This window comes from Lepidochelys kempii, chromosome 5, assembly GCF_965140285.1.
Source record: "Lepidochelys kempii isolate rLepKem1 chromosome 5, rLepKem1.hap1, whole genome shotgun sequence".
Taxonomy (NCBI): Eukaryota; Metazoa; Chordata; order Testudines; family Cheloniidae; genus Lepidochelys; species Lepidochelys kempii.
In genome coordinates, this window is record NC_136384.1 from 5,008,567 (window position 1) to 5,014,566 (window position 6,000).

Here is a 6,000-nt window from a genome sequence, read left to right on the forward strand (position 1 = left end):
CTTATTTAAATGTGTTCATATGAATGTTGTCCCCAACCCTCACTTGTGTTAGTAAAAGATGGCACCAGTAACAGTCATGTCTCCACAGGCGGCTCTGTTAAAGAAAATATATTACACCCCCGGGGAAGTTGGGAGCTTTGGCGGGGTGAACCCTCTTTTTCAAGTGGCCAAAAAGCATAGTAAAACTTTAAATAGAAGACAAGTAACAGCTTGGCTTTCAGACCAGGATGCTTATACTTTACACAAACCGGCTCGAATACGTTTTAAAAGAAACGAGACCATTGTTTCGGATGTGGATGCGCAATGGCAGGCAGATTTGGTGGATATGCACCGGTTCTCCAAACACAACAGCAATTTTAAGTACACCTTAACAGTGGTAGACATTCTATCCAAATATGCCTGGGCCTTAAGCCTAAGGGACAAGACGAGCGGGGAGGTAACCAAGGCCTTTAAAGCTATTTTTAGCGAAGGGCGTGTGTCTCAAAGATTACAAACCGATCAGGGGAAAGAATTTTTAAACAAACCCTTAAGCAGATTGTTAAAACGGCATGGCATTCACCATTTTGTTACTAATAATGAAGTCAAAGCAGGGGTTGTGGAGCGGTTTAACAGAACTTTAAAAACGAGGATGTGGAGATATTTTACAGCCCATAACACCTTTCGCTACCTCGATGTGTTACCTGACTTTATAAAGAGTTACAACCAGAGCTTTCACAGAACTATACATACCAGCCCCGCTGATGTTAACCCTTCAAATTCTCTGAAGGTATGGAAAATGGTTTATGGAGATGGTTTTAAAATAAAACCGGTTGTTGCCCCTTTTCGAAAAGGCGACCACATGAGACTATCTAAAACCAAAGGAGCTTTTGAAAAAGGTTATGAACAGACATTTACCCATGAGATATTCATAGTGGATGAAGCCTTAACCAGGGGTCAGAGACCTGTATACCGATTAAAAGACTACGAGGGTGAGACAGTTACTGGATCTTTTTACCCTAAAGAATTACAAAAAGTAAACCCCAAACGAGACAGGATTTACAGGATTGAAAAAGTTCTAGCGGAGAAAGGAAAAGGGAGAAAAAAGCAACTACTGGTAAAATGGTTGGGGTGGCCTGATAAGTTTAACAGCTGGGTGAAAGCTTCTCAACTCTGTGACACTTAGATGCAAACAATAAACAAACAAAAGTTATTCCTCCCCGCAAAGACAGAGAAGATGAGCGACGGCGGGTTTTACATTACTTTGCCCAGCAACACCAGCTCTGCAGTTTTTCCCCAAAACACCAGCTCGCACTTTACAATACGGCTAATTAAGTCCTTGGATCTCCGGGGTGCCTGGGAGGTGGGGTTAGTGGAAATACAATACCCGCACAGCTGGAACACTATCAACGAAGACACCCCTTTTGAAGTTACCTTTGGAGATACGGCATGGAGTTTCATCCTACAACGAGGTTATTACGCGTCCATACCCGAATTACTGGATCATATGAACAGTGTCATAGCTCGTCACCCCGGACCGCCTGAGATGGTCATGAACTACGATCTTGTGGGTAGAAAAATTAGACTTAAATCCGCCGCTTTTACTTATATGTTTTCTACCAGCGGGGAGCTAGCTAACATTCTGGGCTTGGGCCCCAAACACAGCGTCCAAAAATTCCCTTTCTCGGCAGACATTACAGGGGGTTTTAATTCCTTGTATCTGTACACGGATATTGTAGAACATCAGTTTGTGGGGGACTTTTCTGTTCCCCTGTTACGTTGTGTCCCTGTCCAAGGAAGGAACAACAAGTTTGTCACCATCACCTACGATAAACCTCATTACGTCCCTATCAGTAAACACCACATCGACACCATTACCATTGAAATAAAGACAGATCAGAACAAAAGCGTCTCATTTCGCTTTGGCAAGGTGATCATCAAGCTACACCTGTGCCCCTGGAAAGAGCGAGTTTTCTAAAAAAGCAAAACAGTATTATGGCGATCCTAAAAAATTATGGCGACCCTAACATCTAGAGAAACTATTACAAAGCCCAGGCGGGATACGCCCTTCCCGGATATCATGGGGCCCCCATGATGTATGGGGCAGGCGTGGGTGGAATATTCCGTAGCCTCTTTCGAAAAGCCATACCGCTTTTGAGGAGGGGGCTAGAGATTATTAAACCCCACGTAAAAACCGCCGCTCAAAACATAGCTAAAGACGTGGTAGGTCACGTCTCCCGCACTGTTCTGGAGAAGGTGGGGAACACAGCTTCACAGGAAGGATCGGGGCTGATGTACATTAAAAGGAGGAAGAAGAGAAAGAGAAATGCGTCATACCCACGACGCGCAGGTCCCCCGAAACCCTTTAAAAGAAGGGCTTTGACCCGCAGGGTCAGCCATAAGCAAAAGTCCAAGAGGAAGCCTGGGCAAAAGAGGAAACACTCACCGGCTGATACGAGAGATATATTTTAATCAACATGGCTTTCGTTCACTGCGGGTCTGAAGAATGCACCAAATCCGAACTAGACTTGTTCCAAATAGCCCCTACGCAGACCAGCATTGAGAAAAGTATCTTCATCGAGGTGCCACCTCTGTCGGCCGTTATGGAGTCTGCCCCCATTGACTTTTTTATAGCAGGGAATGGCGTAGATTATATGGATTTAAACAACACACTGCTGTACCTGTGTTGCAAGATTGTAAAAGGAGACAGAACTGAACTCGCCGCGGACGCCGAGGTGGGCCTGGTGAATTACCCAGTGGCCTCTATTTTTAGTCAGCTGGATGTCACACTCAGGGACCGCCTTGTAAGCCAAAGCAACAACTGTTACCATTACAGGGCCTTTATAGAATCGGTGCTCAATTACAGCAACGACACCCTCGCCATGCAATTTTCCGCTGGCCTCTTTTACAAAGACACTGCTGGACAACAGGAAGACACAGACTTGGATGGCGAGAATCTAGGGTTTGTGAGGCGTGCAAAGCTGACCACGCAAAGCAGAACAGTAGAGCTTCTGGGTCATCTACACAGCGACCTGTTTTTTCAAGAAAAACTATTGTTGAACGGAGTGGATGTGAAAATTAAACTGACGCGCAGTAAAGATCCTTTCTGTTTAATGGGCAGCGGAACCGAAGGCTTTAAACTGCGCATTCTATCAGCATCCCTTTTTGTGAAGAAAGTACGGGTGGCCCCGAGCTTTCGTCTGGGGCACATCGAGGCCCTGCTTACCGCTAATGCCAAATACCCTGTGGACCGTGCGGGAATGAAAGTGTTTAGCATCCCTGCGGGCAGCAGGGTCAGTAACCAGGAGAACCTGTTCTTGGGACAGTTACCCAAAATGCTTGTCCTGGGGTTCATGGATAACGATGCCTTTAGCGGAAGTTACGCTAAAAATCCCTTTCATTTTAAGCATTACGATATTAATTTTGTGGCCTTGTATGTGGATGGTGAGCAGATACCGACCAAGCCTCTGCAACTAGACTTCGAGGCAGGACGCTGCATGAGAGAATACATGAATCTGGTACAGACGGCCGGTAAACACATGAAAGATCATTCTCTGTTAATTGACCGTGAGGAGTTTGCGCACGGTTACACCATGTTTGCCTTTGACCTGTTCCCCAACCAGGAATGCGCCGATCACTATTCCCTGATTAAAACCGGGAACCTGAGAGCAGAAATTCGTTTTGGGAAGGCTTTAACCATTACCGTTAATATGATCGTATATGGGGTTTTTGACAACGTCATAGAGATAAATCAGAGGAGAAATGTTCTGTTTGACTACATGTGAACATGGACACCGTGCAGCTCTCACGTGTCTTATCAACGGACCCTTCCACAAAAAAGAATTTCTTAGACGTGTTTCCCTGCAATTGGCTCCCTGGCGGCAAGCTGTCTCAGAGACCCCTAGGTTTGGTGGTCAACACGCATCCACACAACTGACCGGGTGAACGTTGGCTTGCTGTGTATCTGGTGGAGCGTAACCTTGGAGAGTTTTTTGACTCATACGGACATCCCCCAAACAGTGTGTTCTTTCCTAAAAGCATTATGAAATTTTTAAACAAAAATGCCACAGACACCGTGTTTCACAATAGACAATTACAAGACCCCAGCTCCGTCGCCTGCGGCTATCACTGCGTGTTTTTCTTACACCATCGTAGCAAGGGTTTATCTTTTGACCGGATTTTAAAATTGTATTCTAATGACTTAGTGCAAAACGACCGGATGGTGATGAATTTTGTAAAAAATAAATTTAAATACTTGGCCATGCCTAGCCTTGCTCAAAGCATGTTTCAACAAGCCCAGACATGCGTATCTTGCAACACTTTTCATAGTCATGTTACCCAAAAAAGCACCCCAGGTGAGGGGTTTAAAGACAATCGATGTTTGGCGTGGTTTTTTAAAAAAAAAACAAAACACAATGACCCAATGTTTTATTTAAAGCAAAACATTACCAGTTTTTAAAAAAAATAGAACGTGAAAAAGATCACAAACTGAGCCATTCGGCTCTTTTAGCCAATTTTCATTTTTTAGATGGCAAAAAAGGGGTCACTGTTTCTTGGTCCATACCGGTGTCGGCGATCGAGGCCTTGAGGCGTTCCAAAAGATCTCTGTTGGTCACGTTGCCCATGACGGAAGATGGTATGTTCAGTTCCGCCATGGCATTCATAAACACATCCCATCCTTTAGGTACATGTCTGCTAGGAACAGAGCGCGTCTGGGTGACGGCCCTGACTAAGTCGAGCATATTAGAACCATTAACCACAGAGCCTTTGTACACAAAAGACCCTTTATCGGTCCATGAAGAAATGTTTTTATCTTGGCCCAGCTTATTTAGCAATACTGATGCATTTTTCTTATAACGCTTATTCACGTTATCCAACACCTCCTGAGCAACAGAGTCTGAGGCCTTTGGTATTTCGGAGGGTTTGGCGGTCACACTCTGTTCCTGTTCTGGTAGAAACAGACTTATTTTTCCTTTGTCCACATCGCTCTGCTTCACGTACGTTAGGTACCTTTGAAGCACGGTGCTGTAAAGTTTAGCCTTTTCATATTCACCTAAGTCAGTTCTTTGAAGAACAGATTTCATTTCAGCATCCAGTAAGTGTGTTGCAGTCGTTCTGATATTTTCCTCTGCCGGAAGGGGAGCGCTTAATTGCTCCAACTGCCAGCTGGGCACCAGGTACATTTTTTCTGCATACTCCATTATCAATTAGTTAAAAGCCCTGTTATCAGAGGGATAGCAAAACTTAACAGGAGTCCAATAAACCCCCCAGACTGCTTCACCAGACGCTTCTTTCTTTTAAGTGAAACCCTTTTATTACACAAAGTTTTTATAAGCATGTGTTTCTTTTTCAGCACACGCACTTGCTTCGGTGTTAAAGGTACGTTTCCTTTTAAGGTGTTGAGCGCTATTTCTGAGATTGCTGCTACTAGATTGTCAGAGGCCGAGCACAGTATAGCCCTCCTTTGCTGCGGCTATGATTTGCTATGTAATTTTAAAAGGCCCAGGTTTCTTTTCACACAGCTAGACATGTTTTCAGGCAGCAACCCCGACTGTTAAAAAGGGGCCTGCCAATAATTCATCTCTTTTTATACCGGGCTGTTGTTCTTTTTAAAGTATAAACTGCCGGCCAGTCTGCAGGGAAAAGACCAGATCTTAGCCTATAAGCTTCTGGTGCGGAAGCATTTAAATCCACCACCAGGTAGCCATAAGGCCTTTTGGTAGCATCCTCAAAAGCTTCTAGAAAGAACTGAGCTTTGCCGGGGTACATTTGCCAAGCGAGTGTAGCAATTTGTAATCTGTCCCTCGGGTTTTTGAGCAGAACCATGTACTTTGTGTTTAGGTTAATAGTGCGACTCTTTTTTCCCTGGCAAAATACGTTCTGAACTATATACATAATGCTCAGGTTCCTGTGATGCACGTACTTGGTAAAGGCTTTCTCGATTTCATCGCTTTCACAAGTGGAGTTCGTCAGATCGTCTATGATAATCATGTTCACTTTATTGGTAGGAAACAAACGGTCATC